Genomic DNA, 16,309 nt, shown 5'->3' with positions numbered 1-16,309 from the left:
ATATATATATATATATATATATATATATATATATATATATATATATATATATATATATATATATATATATATATATATATATATATATATATATATATATATATATATATATATATATATATATATATGTATAAGAGCAAGTCAGTCTTACCGTTAGTAGGCCTCATTCACGAAGCCGGTCTATAAGGGGGGTATAAGGTTGTTGCCTATAAAATGGCAGCTTAACGGGTAAGACAAGGACTATAATTCTCCCTTCATTAAAAGTATAATGATAAATACTAAGTAACTAAACACTTATAAATTCCCAATATTAGTTACATAGGAAAATGTGAATATGGTGCTAACCCATGAAATTGCACTTTGTACCTTACCAAGTCGTTGGTGGAGCGTGTGTGGGTAACCGGCACACTAACATGGACTAGTAAGAGTGGCAAAGGGTGACTTAATGTTTATCATAGATCGGTGGAGCGGGTGTAGGAAACCGACACATCGATTAAGTGATAAAATTAAGGGTACCAAGTTAATTTGCATGGTTATTCACACCTTGTTTGTGATCTTCGGTATCCCAGTCACAAACTTGAGTGGGCAAAATCGATATTTAAACATGCCATTGAAAAGTTCAATGAATCTCAAAAGATCTAGGAGTTTCAATCCAACTAAAACCTAATTCCCATTTCGTTTTTCATGGTGGAAACTGGTGAATCGTCATTCGCCTACCTTCAAATATTTTATAGCTTGGATTACGGCATCCCTCTTCCAAGTTATAAAATATTGTGTTGGGTCCTAACCTTAATATTTCATATTGGATGTTCTATTAAGGACTTAAAATCAACTAACTTGAATTTCTCCAATTGTAGATGTTTGGTTCAGACAACTATGATCATCCCAAATCCCTTGGAACAAGCTTTCCTAATGAAGATGATGTCCCGTGGTTGGATCATGGAAATCATACTTCAATTCCTCCACCTCCTCCAATTATTCTCCTTGACCACAAGCCCAAATACTTGAAAAGTTCAAGGTCACTGAAGCCCTACTTGCAATGAAACATGAAGATGGAAGGCCTATGTGTTCTCACGTCTTAGAGATGAAGTCACATATCAACAGGCTGAGAGTGTTGGGTGTCGAACTCTCAAGGAAGTTGGCTGTTGACTGGGTTCTTCAATCACTTCCTGAGTCGTATAGTGAGCTCATTAAGAACTAATATGTGACAGACCACGACATGACCCTTATTGATATTACTTATTTGCTTGTTGCTGTTGAATCAGAAGTGTTTTGGCGCACTGGAAAAGTAAACTTGGGTGGAAGATCTACTTCTCAAACTTCCATGGACATTGACAATGGTAACACTGAAAATCCGGAAAAGCTTTCTCTTCCCAATGGAAAGGGATCGGCCTTAGTCAACCCGGTTGACCAAAAGGTAAAGGGAAAGGCTAAGTCTGTGATAGTCCCGTGTGCCATTCCCAAAGAGTCTATATGTCTTTATTGTAAAGAGAAGGGGCATTGGTTGCGAAGCTGCCCTGACTACCTGAAAGATCTGAGAGAAGGAAGAATCAATAAGTTTGACTCTGCTTCAGGTAAGTACACTATCTAACTCTATTAAGTTTCTAATTGTTGATTCTTAGAACATGATGTGACTATGTTGCATTTTGATGTTTGGCAGGATCAAGCAAAGGGTAGGAAACTTAAAGGAAGAGTATGCTGAATCTGATCGCGAAGATGGATTTCAATCGCATGGTTCGAAGATCGGATTTTTGAGCTGCTGCTTAGGAGTTATGATAGATTGCTAGGAAATATGTAATAGCATAGTTTTCATTTAAAGTTGCATTGTAAGGAAAAAGTTTTTTCCGCATTTTATAAATAAATAAAATTTTGTTTTATTTTGTTATATCTCCTTGCAATGGCACTTATGAAAAAATTGATGTTTGTATGTTTCTAGCAATATGGAAAATATTAATTTGATTCCTTCTTTTGTGGTAGTGTCTAAATTTACCAAATAATGAAAGATTCTCATCAACCAAGTTTCAATTGGAGAGAAACTTGGAATCATGCAAGTTGTATTGTATAATTAATGAGAATTTTCATCTTTGGAAAATTAAGACTAATTCCTTGTTCACATGTATATGTGAGTCAAGTGAAGGACTAAGGGATCGAGTACACATTCTTGTGCACTGGTCAAGTCTACCACAAAGATCGATAAGACTATTCGTCATGATTTACTAAAGTTTAGTAAATATGGTTATACTTACAAGTTTAAGTATAATTCTGAAACGTTGGAAAAGTTTCAATGTATGGCAGAACGAATGAGAAGAATCAAATTAGGCAGAAAGATAAAAGTTTCTCAACTCTGAAAAGATGGGAGAGTACTTTAGTATCATGTTTTATGATCATCTTAATGAAACCATATCATAATTGATCCTCTAAGGACATCTTAGTGCATTCTTATGGCTGAGAAGAGGAGTCATGAATTATTGAAATGGTTAAACCAAGAAGATGAGTCATACTTCGTTCCAAAACAATTCTTAGAGTGATACTCCAAGATTATAACTTGAGTGATATATCTTAAAGAAGGTTGATAACACTTGTCAAATGAAGAGTAAAATGTTTTCTACTCTTGTACATTTGAAATTTGTAAGTTGTGATGTTTTGGATAAAACAGAGACCAACTAAGGCCAATTATATGAAGTATTTGTCTTGATAAGAATCCGCACTATCTCTTGTATATTTGTTTGTCAAGGAATGGTTCTTCACAAGAGAGTCTTATGTGTCAAGAGGACAGTGGGAGTCTTAAAGATCCTGAAAGAGTTTCAAGAACTAATCAAGAATAAAACCTGTAGTTTATCACTAGCACACGACTTGAGGTTTATAGCCTATCGTGTTGACATATTCTTGTTTTTTATGCCCATTCGAGTTAAAGTTGGCTTTGCATATGAGTTCTGAGATTTCTCAATTGGTTGCATAACAACATGGAAGCAATGGTAGGCCCTTGTGCTGCCAGGTGGCAAGAAATTAAGAATGAACAAGTTCAGTCCATATGAGTTTGAATTTGTCACTAACCTTGTCTTGTGATTATGGTTTTGACAAATTCACATGCATAGGAACACATACACCATAAAATCTAAGTGTCATAAGGTTTCTCTCCGATTCATGAAAATGATGGTCAGGAAACGCTTTCACTAAGTAGATTTTAAGTAGATAGCAATTGTGATATTTGCATTCTCAAAGTTGTTAGTAGAGCGTGTGTGGTTAACCGGCACACTAACATGGACTTGTGAGAAATGGCAAAGGTCTAAACAATTGATACTATGATTACGGCATCCCTTTTCATAGTTCTAAAATTGTTTAGACACGCATGTGAGCTATCTAAGGAAAGGTGCATCATTTTGATAAAGTCTTATCAAAGAATCTCGTATCAGAAATCTGAACATAAGTGTTATGCTAATAGTAATTATTATGCTAGTGGGAGCATAATCAATTATGATAAGTGTTGCAAGTTAGCAATGTTAATTATAGAAAACAAAAGTTTCTATTGGGAAAAGTTGTTTTGCTATAGTTAAGGGAGAGGAAATTATACATCATTTCAATTCTAAAAGCTTAGATTGAGATTTTAATCATCTTTAGTCAAGTGTATATATATATATATATATATATATATATATATATATATATATATATATATATATATGATTTTTATGTTGGAATGGTTCAACATAAGGAAATTCTATATATATTGCGTTCTCAAAATTCGATTATGATTACGGCATCCCTCTTTTCATAGTCAAATTATGAAAACATGGCAAATAAAAAATATTATAGCAAAAGGCTGGTCAAGGATCATGTCTTTATGTGAGACATCATGAATCGTGTACCATATGCTTCGGATATAGGATCGATTACATGTGCTATAATATTTTTCCTTCTAAATTTTCCGAATGCCTAGGGCATTAAGAGGGGAAAAGGTCTAGGATTGGATATGACTAAAATGGTTAAGCAATTGTTGAGGACAATCTGAGGTTTACCGAAAGATTGGTTGCTCATGGACAATTGGAAGTATGGTGTTAAATTTTGGAGAGGAACCATATTGACATATTCTGAAAGGAGGCGACTCTTGTGATAGTCAAAATGGGAATATGGAAATGTTCTTCCATATTGGGAGTTGGAGATTAAGAATCTATGAGAAAGTTAGAAGCTTTTATGCAAGGAGACTGTTCGAAGGAATGTACTTTGAACTTGAAACTTCGTTTCCATGAAATTGATCTCCATAGGAATACTCTGTAACGTATGTTGACAAGTCTTTGTGACTTTGTGCATCGTCATTACAAGAGGATCAATGCATATAAGTTTAGAATCTAACAGATTTCGGTAAATGGTAGGAATTTGGAATTCTTACATTTACAATAAGGATTTGGATTGTGAAATGAGCATCATTGGAATCATGTTCAAGTGGTCTTTTTCACGAAGTAAGAATCATAGACAAACATAGTGTGCATACTTAGAGTATGGCATAACTATTGTTTGGACAAACATAGTGTGCATACTTGGAGTATGGCAGAACAATTGTTTAGACAAACATAGTGTGCATGCTTGGAGCATGGCATGACTATTGTTTTAATTCAAGTATTAGGTTTATAAATCGAAACATTATACAATGAATAATGAGTAATCAATATGGTGTTTAAATAAAAGGTGTTTTATTTACTCTCAAAGGTGCTTGGGGCCATATAGGACTAGTATTATTCTTGTGTTTCACTTTGCATGTTTTGACTTCCTGAATAACTAGATTATTCAAACTCTCCACAGTCAGTCATATGTTGGAAGTAGATATGAATCAAGACTGTCATGATTTGGGTTTGTAGATGTCTAAGGTGCTAGACATAGCAAATGGTTGCTACAACATTCATGAGTGCTCATAAGTTCTGAATATTGGATTCAACCCACGCTCACTTGTATCACTTCATGGAATTTATATCGAGTGATCGTGAGACGGTAATATCATATAAGTCTTCAAACCTAGAGATATGATTTGTTGACTATGAGTTGGTTATGCATTGATTGTACGAAAACGCATTGGTAACTCGATGTTATAAAACGTGCCTTTGTGTATGATTCAACAAGTAGTAGAACAAGCATATGACTCGAAGTTTATCTGTTCCTTTTAGTCCTTGGAGGATTAAAAGCGATATCTGGGCCCCTCAATTATTTTGTTTTGACCCATGTACCGGGCCCGGTCAGAACCAAATTGATGTGTTTAGTTTAGTTCTATGTCAAACAAATCGGAAATCGAGAAACAAACTGTTGGACAATAAGTACGACATTGTTCCATGTATTTGTCCGTCTGATATCTAGAACAGAGGATTATATGATCACTTATCTTAAATGGCGCATCATCATCATCATAGTTCCGCAAGACTTTGAAAGAGCTACGATTGCTGGTCGGTTCTTGAAGTCATACATATAGTTACTAGACTTATCCAAGTGGGAGACTGTTGGATAAGGTGTCTAAGTCCATAACTATATTTAGTATGTACTTGACCCGATTTCGCATGGTCCATTTGGGTTGCATCTTCATCTCAACTGTCGGATAGACAAAATTGAGAATAAGGACACTTATGGTTTGTTAATATATTATAAGTTCTAATATATTAACATGAAATCATATTTTTAATTAGTATTGATCAAGAATTAATTTGGAATTAATTCTGTGATCAAAAAGAGACTAATTAAATATATGGGGATTGATTTGTAAATCATTCATTCTTATATAGTGGGCTTATGGTCCATGATTCACTAGATTGGGCTAGGACCCATTGGGTGCTCCATGGATGCTCCATGGTTACTACAGGAGGTTCATACAGAATTTCTCTAAAATCGCCAAGCCGCTCACCGCTTTAACTCAAAAGGGTGTACCCTTTATCTGGGAGAAGAAACAAGAAGCTGCTTTCCAAACCTTGAAACAAGTTCTATGCAGCGCCCCTGTCTTGACTCTCCCAGAAGGGACAGAAGACTTCGTGGTTTATTGCGACGCATCCAATCAAAGATTAGGCTATGTACTCATGCAGCGAGGAAAGGTCGTAGCCTACGTGTCAAGGCAACTAAAGAACCATGAAGTGAACTACACAACACATGACTTGGAGTTGGGAGCAGTCGTGTTTGCACTAAAGATTTGGAGGCACTACCTCTACGGTACAAAGTGCACCATTTTCATGGATCACAAAAGCCTCTAACATATCCTAAACCAGAAAGAGTTAAATATAAGGCAACGACGATGGGTTGAGTTGCTGAACGATTACGAGTGCGAGATCCGATACCATCCGGGCAAAGCCAACGTGGTGGTTGATGCCTTAAGCCGGAAAGCATACTCGGGTCGCCGAGTAAGAACACTAACAATGACCATCCATTCCCACTTGTCTTCGCAAATCAAAGAGCCTCAATTGGAAGCCTTGAAACCGGAAAACGTCGCTAACGAAGCCTTGCGTGGGATGGACAAGAACCTCACCATCAAGGATGACGGAGCCTACTACCTCATGGACCAGATCTGGACACCAAAGTTCGGTGGCTTCATAGACATGGTCATGAATGAAGAAGATCTTCGTGTAAAGAGGTACATAAGATGCTGACTTCAAAACTGATAGATATAATTATGAATTATAATTGAATTTTGACCTTATTATCGAATAAAGAGTAAATTTTGTTGGAATGAGGTCCAAGCAAAACAAAATTTCTCATTCTACTACAAAACCAGAATATGATCCTTTAGAATATAAAATCAAATATGATTGAATGAATGTGTTCATTGAAAAACTATGTTGATTTCTTCCGCTCAAGGATCACATAGAAATATTTGTGACTTCGAGAGTATACTTAATCAAGCTAAGAGGATCTATGTCACGAAAGAACACTTTGATAGTCTACAAGATATTTAACTATACTTAGAGTAAAGTTAAATATAGAGATGATAGTATTCACAGTTCACACATATTAGATTTAGTCAGGCCCATTGATAAAGTCTTTCTTTTTAAACTAAGTATGAATGGTCACACTTTAGCTATAAGAGTTTTTTATTCTAGAAATGGGATTTTGATTTGGATTTAGTATTTGGATATTGGAACATTATGACAACAACTATTATATAATGTTTTTCATATACTGAGATATGATCATCACATTAATACTTGTTATATTCTATATTAACATGTTTAATCGATGAATAATCTTATTATTCTAAAAAGTTCATAGTCTGTTATAATTGTGGGAACAAGTATGAAGTAAGACTAATATGAATTGGATTGTTTGACTCTCACCAAATGAAAGTAGGCAAGTGGGATTCATAGGTACTTGTCAGAGAACTGGTATTGAACTGGCCCGCATCAAGATCACTTCATGGATTTATATCATGAGTGATATTTGATAAATGGTACTATCTTTGTCTCCTTAACACCTGAGATACATAAAGGATGTTAATGGTAGGGAGTGTTATGATTTGATATGGTCAAATACTGATCCTTAAACGGGCAGTTATGATAGCCATTTTCAGGTATGGTGTGAACTATGCGAGAGCCTTATGTAATAAATATGGGATGTTTTCCTCTTATGTGTCGAGAGTTAGAAATCTAAGGTGACTAACCAAAATTTGAACACCTAATGAGATTGATCGTGATCCGTATCTCATGTTCAACATGATGTATGTGACAAAAGGATAACTGATAACTTACCTTATACACCAATTGCAACTTTGAGCTTCAGAGGAACTGGATGTTGATAGAACAACACAAAGTCATATATTATTGGGGCAGTGAAATGTTGCTAGGCGTTCACCACTATATATATCACTTTATAATGAGTCTTATGAAAGTGGCAGATTGAAAGATCTATATGCCCAAGAGTCATTCTAAAATGATATTGTTAGATAATATATGATCCTAAAGGGTCAAACTAACAACAACTTGATTCAATTGATTATTTATTAGAAATTTATTTTAATAAATATTCAATACACTCTTATAATTAATTGGAAATAATAATTTTCATTAGCAAGTAACATAATATATCATATGGTATAATTTATTATGTCATGTACATTATTGTAACGGCGTAAATTTTCAAACAATTTGTCATTTTTCAAACATAACATATCTTATATAAATCATCTAAAAACTCAAGTGTATCAAATGTTATCATGATAAAACATATCCCATAATCTCAAATACAAAATCCTCTGTCAGTGTGTACAAATCATGCAGGCGCCTTCCCACGATCCTCGCTAGTACCTGAAACACATATCACATAACACGGTAAGCATAAATGCTTAGTGAGTTCCCCAAAATACCACAAACAGCACATAAGCCACTCGAGGCTATAACTCGGTACAACCCTCTGGTCGATGTGTCTCAACGGGACCCTCCAGTCCCGTAGCTCGTTGGACCCTCCGGTCCGATCTAGCTCGTTGGACCCTTCGGTCCGGTCTAAATCGTTGGACCCTCCGGTCCGGTCTACCCAAGGACCCTCTGGCCTCGTGAGCCGTTGGACCCTCCGGTCCGGTCTATATAATACATAGGATACATATATCATAATGCACATAATCTCAAACATACACATAACACATAAGACCCTCCGGTCTGCACATAGATACCACTCTAGGTAATGTATAGTGAGAAGACTCACCTCGTATGATGTCTAGTAAACTCTCGTGCTCGATATCCCATTCTACCCCATCATGGCCTCTCTTGAATCAGTTTGACCAAACCCTGAGGTCAACTGAAGTCAACTCCAGTCAACGGTCCAACTTTGACCAGACTCGTCGAGTGCACTCTGGTGACTCGGCGACTCCATGCGTGTCCTATGAATCATCCTAAGGCCTCACTCGACTCGTCGAGTTAACCTTTCACTCGACAGGTTACCACTGATCACGAATCGCGAGGCAACCCGATCTGACTCGTCGAGTCCTCTTATGGACTCGGTGAGTTTCCTCCATGGCAACACTCATTTGACCTTCTGAGGTCAGATCTGTTTCTCTAACTTATAGATCTGGCCTTCTAGCACCCAAAAGTCATGTAAAGGTTCGATCTTTAGGTCCATGCACCACACATCTAGCTCTATTTGATGAAATAACCCTCAAAATGGTGACCTAGACCCAAAACTCTGATGGGACTGCATAAAGCTGGAAGATTGGGATTCTCTGGACCTCTCGAGGTCCAGATCTAATGTCTATGCCTCAAAGGACTCCACATGCTAGATAATCTCTACTAAAACGGTGGTAAAGAAACCCTAGATTCATGAGATCTACTATATACACGAAATAGGCATAGATTGTTACCTCAAACAGAAGCCTTTGATGAAGTGATAGTAGATCTGAGCTCCTCAATCAGCCTAGCTTGAATCCCCTCCTTCCTTCTTGCAAGAATGCACTAATGGTGATGTAATTAGCTCCTTCCCTCACTCTTTATGCTCTCTGGTTCGTTAGGGTCTCTCAAGTGTGTGTGTGGCCGCCACTGAAGGCCATAAGGTCCCTTAAATAGGGCACATGCCCAAAGATTTAGGGTTTATGTCCCCAACGCGGATTCGTCGAGTCGACTCACCAACTCGTCCAGTCCATTCATTAATCTGAGTCATCAGTCGCGATCCTACTCGACGAGTTTAGGCGTCAACTCGTCGGGTCCCTCTTCTTAACTCAAAATAAATACTTAAATTATGATACCTGGAAATCCGGATGTTACAATTATTTTGGACTAGAAATACTATTTTGTCTTTTAGCTAATAATTAGAGTTTATAAAATATAAAATAGTTTGTATATTTTATAAAACATTGACGTCTTTTGTATGAAAAAAACTTGGTTAGTCATGAAACAAAAGAGTATGGACATTTGATTTATTTATTCAAAAGTTATGATATGTCTTACAAATCATGGTTAACATCTTAGTCTAGAGACATGAATGCTTAACAGGTTAAGACTTTGTGCGTATAGAATTAGCTTTAATAAAAAAGATCTTGACTCTCTTTCTTTCTCGGCTAGTTAAAACCGTAAGATACATGGGCATTTTCATTCTCTCTCTTTTTTTCATCACGTGAAGATTACTTGCTTCTTAATGCTCTCTTTAAGTGAATACTTTGGTTGTGAACTTAAAGCTTAAGTGCTTAAGAGTTTAAAGACTAGCATCATCATCAAGTTGATTCATTGTTGGTATCTCAAAGGTTCATTCATTCTCAATCAACTTCCTAACCTCCCCTTGAGGATTCAAAGGCTATAAAATTTGTTATCTTCTTCTTCTTCCTCTTTGGTTGTTGTTTTCTTTCTAAATTTTGCAAAAAGATCCATGGTGGGTATAAACTTGTTTTATGTTTATTCGAATATTAAAGTCTTCCATTGCTAAAATCTTATGTTTTTGAAACAAATTTTGAATAAAAACTGAAGATCTTTGATACATGGAGTTTTCCAATCTCCAAGAAAGATCAAGATGGACCAAAAATTGCTAAAAACTTAGATCCACGAAGATTAAGCCATAAAGTTTGGAATTTGATGACCTACAAAATTCTAGACCAACATGAGTAAGATGACACTTGTATGGATCTAGTTTCCTTGCACACAAAACCTTCTCTCTTCAATAAATAACACCAAAACACCAAGATCTTCAAAGAGTCAATAATGGGGAATATGGTTTCTCTATGAGTAGTAGAGGATGATGATGAGAGAAAACCCTAAAAGTTAAAGCTTTTAAATAAGGCCCAAAACACGACGCCTAGGGTTTTGTGCCTAAGGCGGCTACGTGTCGTATGTGCTTCAATAAACCATGTGTCGCATCCATGTACCACTCACGTGTTGTTTGCATGGCCTGCATGCACCGCATAACCCTACAAAATTTCCTTTTATTTAATTAGATAAAGTGATAACTAAAAGCATACATGAAAATAGGCGTTATGATTTAGTAGTAGAAAACCCTACTCTAGGGTTTGTGAGTACCAACACAATCTAACTGTTGGATTAAGGTGTCTAAGCCCATAACTAAATTGGTATGACTTGTAATTAGAAGCAAAATCATTTTGGGTTGCCTCATAACTAGTAACTGAATAGAATAACATTTGGAGATAGAGGTTAATTTATTGATTTGTTATATGATTAATAAATTGCAATAAATGATTTGTTAATATATTATGTGACTAATATAATAATTTGAAATAGTAATAATTAATTAAGAATTAATCAGAATTAATTGTATTTAACTATGGGTTAATTATAATTAATTAAAGGTGGAACGATTGGACTGTAATTGTTCTATAGTTGAACAAGAAGGAATTCCAGAACCTTCCATAAAGGGTGGATGGTATTAGGAGATGCCAAAGGCATCTGGAATATACCTTCTAGAGATAAGGAAAGTAGATAACCACCCGAATTTGAAATAGTATTATTTTATTCAGGATTAGGGTTTCGAGGGTTATCCTATCATGTATAAATCGGACCCTTGGGGTGCCTTATTTCCGTCTGTTATCTTTACTAGAAGGATAACCGAATTTCTACTTCTCTCTCCTCTTAAGTTCTTTTTGCTAGGGTTTGGGTACAAACCATCAGAGGCACTGAGCTTTTGGTGCTAGCTTCTCAAGTCTACAAAGGAAGGATTCAAGTAGCTTGTTTGTTATAACAAGTTTATGGTATGTAACTCTAATTTGTACTTTTCGAAATTGTTAGGGTTTATGCTAGATTTTGTTATTCAAAGTATGTTGCCTTAATGTGAATACATTTATCCTTTTAGGTTGCATGTGCCCTTTCTTAATTGTTAAGTGTTTTCCGCATTGAACATTTTGTTGTAACCTAATAAACCCATCACTAACAATATTCTTTAATTTAAAGAACGAGAAGAAAAATGACAAAATATACTACAACATGTAGGTTATCGATGAGAAACACGGGAAGAACACATGTTAATCATTTTTCCTTAATCAAAAGGAAAAGAAAAACTCTAAACTCACAACACAATAAAACCTAAGAACAACCACGCCGGTCGATCAATCTAGTTGTAGAATAAACTTTATGAGAGATGAGCTAGAGATAAGAAACAGTGTTTAACAATTTTTTGAAAGAAAGCATACGATCCATGAAACCCTAATTGGAGTGGATATATGTAATCAACGATAACAACAGTGCATCGGGGCTCCGATACCATGTGCGATACTAGAACCTCCTTATTACTCTTTCATTCAAAAAGAACAAGTACACATTATAAAAAAGAAAAACACTGAAGAAACCTAAATTGTTCCAACATTCAAGAAATGAGAACTTATAAAGATTATAATTCCATAAAAATATCTCACATGATGAGCTTAATCATGAGACACATGCTATTTGTATTTTTATCTTTTATCAAACAACTGCTTTCAAACCTTCAATATCCAAACCATCACCACTTGTTCTCAACTTCTTCCAACTTCCTCATTTATCCCTCGTAACCTTTATTTACCCTTTAGTATCCAAACCATCACCACTTATTCATAACTTTTTCCAACCTACTCATTTAGCCCTCGTAATCTTCATTTATCACGAAATCATCCCAACACGACTTTTTTGAGGCCTTGTGAAGAAATCAAAGTGAGGCCTCATAATTTCTTTGTAAAATATTATTAAGTAAATTTTTTACCGCTAAATTCAAAACTTAAATTTGCTAACAAATATTTTGTAAATTCACTACTACAACATCATGTCTTCACTCATTAGAAATAAGTTGTAAATATTACAAGCAACTTTTCAAAAAAAAAAAAGATAAAAACTTAGGATTACTATTTTCTAAACATCAACCTTCTAGTATTTTTAGAAGCAAATATATCTATTACACTTTCATAAATAACATTATCTAAAAATTCATTCTCAATTGAAATTAAGGCCAAAGCGTTTAATCTCTTTTTGGACATGGTCGGATGCAAATAAGATTTTAAAAGTTTTAGCTTTGAACAAATTCTTTCCACTTATGCAATTATAATGGGAAAAGTCAACAATATTTTGTATGCAAGATAAAAAACCCATTTTGCAACCTTTTATTAAAAAATTTTCAACTTACCTTTAAACCACTAGTATTCAGTGACTTCATCTTTTCTGTTGTGAATAAGAAACCAAAAATGTCTTCATATTGCTTGTATTGTTCAAAACTTCACATCAATGAACCAATGGCTTGATCAACTATATACACAAAATATTGAATCATGAATTACTCTTGAAGTGAAAGTTCATGTACCGGTTCTGATGACCCAACGTCACTCTCGTCAAAATGTATTTTTGAAATTCTTCTTTTATTATTTTCCTCAACAAACACCAAATCAATTCCTATATCAGAAGTTATAGCTCTTGCACAATCTGAAACCTTCTCAAACCCATTCTCTCGGCAGTCTTTAAAAAACTCAATAAGTGCTCTCATGCTACTCATTGCCTCATCAATACGCATAATTTCAGATTGAAGTTGTTTGCTCAGGTTATTTAGTTTAGCTGTGACATCCCCTAGTTTCTCGGCCAGAAAAGACCGATTTAATTTATGCTTTTTAAAATAAAATCAGAGAAATCTTTTTAAAAGATGTTGCGGAATTGGTCCCCAAAACAAAACATGATAAAAGTTTATCAAAACCTTCTTTAAGAAATGTATAGTTTCATTTCATATTAAAACCTCGGGATGTCATGTTCCGATACATATCAAAAGCATAAACAAGACATTATAAGCCTTTCAACAGTTATTTACAACTACTGGCCTATAATCCAAAAATCTTTCATCGTCCTCCGACTATGCTCGGGGTCCTCTACCTGTAACATAAAAAGCTGAGTGGGTCAGGCTTGGGAGCCTGGTGAGCGTATAGGGTTTTCAACCCACAGTAATAATAAACTTATTAAGTTCACCAATCAACAATAACCCTAATTACCCGTTCCCGTTATCCTCACTTTACGTCCCTAAACACTTATCACAAGGGACCTAGCCTAAAGAATATCATCGGGAAGGACACTACTGCTAAGGGGTTTCCTCATCCATACATGTCCTAAAGGCAACCATGAGGGGGATGGAGTACAACGAATGAACACTCTAGTTCATTACACCTACAGGTTGCGGGCCTGCCAGTGTTCCACTGGACTGTCTAGAAAGTCTGTGGTCGTCATCCAAACTCTTCTAGATGACTGGATCTCAAATCACATCGAGGCCTCTCATCACTTTTATTTTATCACACATCACTTGATGGGTTTTTGAGCATTCTAACACTCCTATGGTGTACATGCAACCCTAGAAACCTTGGATCTATGTTTGACTAAGATACATGCAAATAATTATTTTTCCAAGGTTCTTATCCTAACTAGCATGGCATGGGGTACTTGAATCAAATAAAACTAGTAGAATTACTTACCTTGTAGTAGTAGTTGATTGCTTGGAGTTTGAGAGCCTAGCACCAATAATGTGGATGCCTCAAATGGAAGTCACAAATCACCACAAACTTGGAAACTTGAGAGAATAGTCACAAACTTCTTGAAATCGGCCCTCTTAGTTTGCACACATCAACTAGTGTAATTTTAAGAACCAAGGCCTCCTTTATATAGTGTGGTGGATTAGGGTTACATCCATGTAAACCCTAATACCCATGTCTTTTCATTTCCATGAGATCCATGGGTTAAAGCTCCATGGAGTATCCATGGACTTTCCATGCAAGCCTAGCCCATTCCAAATAAGCATTAGCCCACACTATATAAATACAAGAGCCCATATTTAATTAGTCATACTTTTGATCTCTAAATTAATTCTAAATTAATTATAGATCAACACTAATTAAATAATATGATTTTATATTAATATATTAGAACTTATAATATATTAATAAATCATAACTTATACTATTCTCAAAAGATTATCCGTAAATTGTTCGGGTGAAGTGCAACCCAAATGGACCATGTCGGGTCGGGTCAAGTACATACCAAATATAGTTATGGACTTAGACATTATATCCAATAGTCTCCACTTGGATAAGTCTAATAACTATAGTTGCAAGTATGACTTCAGGAACCGATTAGCAATCGTAGCTCTTTAAACTCTGTTGAACTATGAAGCGCCATTTTAGATAAGTGATCATATAATCCTCTGTTCTAGATATCAGCCGGACAAATACATGGAACATGGTCTTGCTTATTGTCCAGCATTTGTTTCCCGATTTCCGATTTGTTTGACATAGAACTTAACTGAACACATCAATCTAGTTCTGACCGGGCCCGGTACATAGGTCAAAACAAAATCATCGAGGGGCCCAGATATCGCTTCTAATCCTAGAAGGAACAGATAAACTTCGACTCATATGTTTGCTCTACTACTTGTTGAATTACACACAAAAGCACGGTTTATAACATCGAGTTACCAATGCGTTTTCGTGCAATCAATGCATAACCAACTCATAGGCAACAAATCATATCTCTAGGTTTGAAGAGTTATATGATATTACCATCTCACGATCACTCGAGATAAATTCCATGAAGTGATACAAGTGAGCGTGGGTTGAATCCAATACTCAGAACTTATGAGCACTCATGAGTGTTGTAGCCCCGCTTTGTCTAACATCTTAGACCTCTACAAGCCAACCCATGACAGTCTTGATTCATATCTACTTCCAACATATGACCGACTGTGGAGAGTTTGAATAATATGATATAAACCATAACATAATTATTCTGGAAGTCAAAACATGCAAAAAGAAATAATAGTAAACGATTGACAAGAGATAGCAACACTTTACTCATAAATAACAGCTTTTATTTATCATCAAATGTCAATTACATTTTACAAGATTATCTAACTACTAAAACTAATATCATCCTTCAGCCCTATGCTCCGACATGCTGGAGATGCTTAGCTCGAGTCAGTCCCTTCGTGAGGGGATCTGTTGGGTTCTCATCCGATGATACCCTCTTTGCCACGAGGATTCCTTCTTCTATTCGATGTCTGATGAAGTGATATTTTCTGTCAATGTGTCTGGATCTCCCATGATCTCTTGGTTCCTTGGCTAAGGCAACCGCACTATTGCTGTCACAGAAAATCTCCATTGGCTCCTTTATAGCTGGTACAACTCCAAGGTCTCCGATGAAGTTCTTTAGCCATATAGCCTCCTTTGCTGCCTCGCTTGCTGCTATATACTCTGATTCACAAGTGGAATCAGCCACTGTCTCCTGCTTAGAACTTTTCCAAGTAATTGCCCCTCCGTTTAGAGTAAAGACACAGCCCGACTGAGAGCGAAAATTATCCCTGTCAGTCTGAAAGCTAGCATCACTGTACCCTACAACTCTCAAGTCCTCACTGCCACCGAGGCTAAGGACCC

Source organism: Lactuca virosa, chromosome 6 (assembly GCF_052849685.1).
Source record: "Lactuca virosa cultivar CGN04683 chromosome 6, Lactuca_virosa_CGN04683_v6, whole genome shotgun sequence".
In the NCBI taxonomy this organism is placed as follows: Eukaryota; Viridiplantae; Streptophyta; class Magnoliopsida; order Asterales; family Asteraceae; genus Lactuca; species Lactuca virosa.
This window is presented reverse-complemented; position numbering follows the sequence as displayed.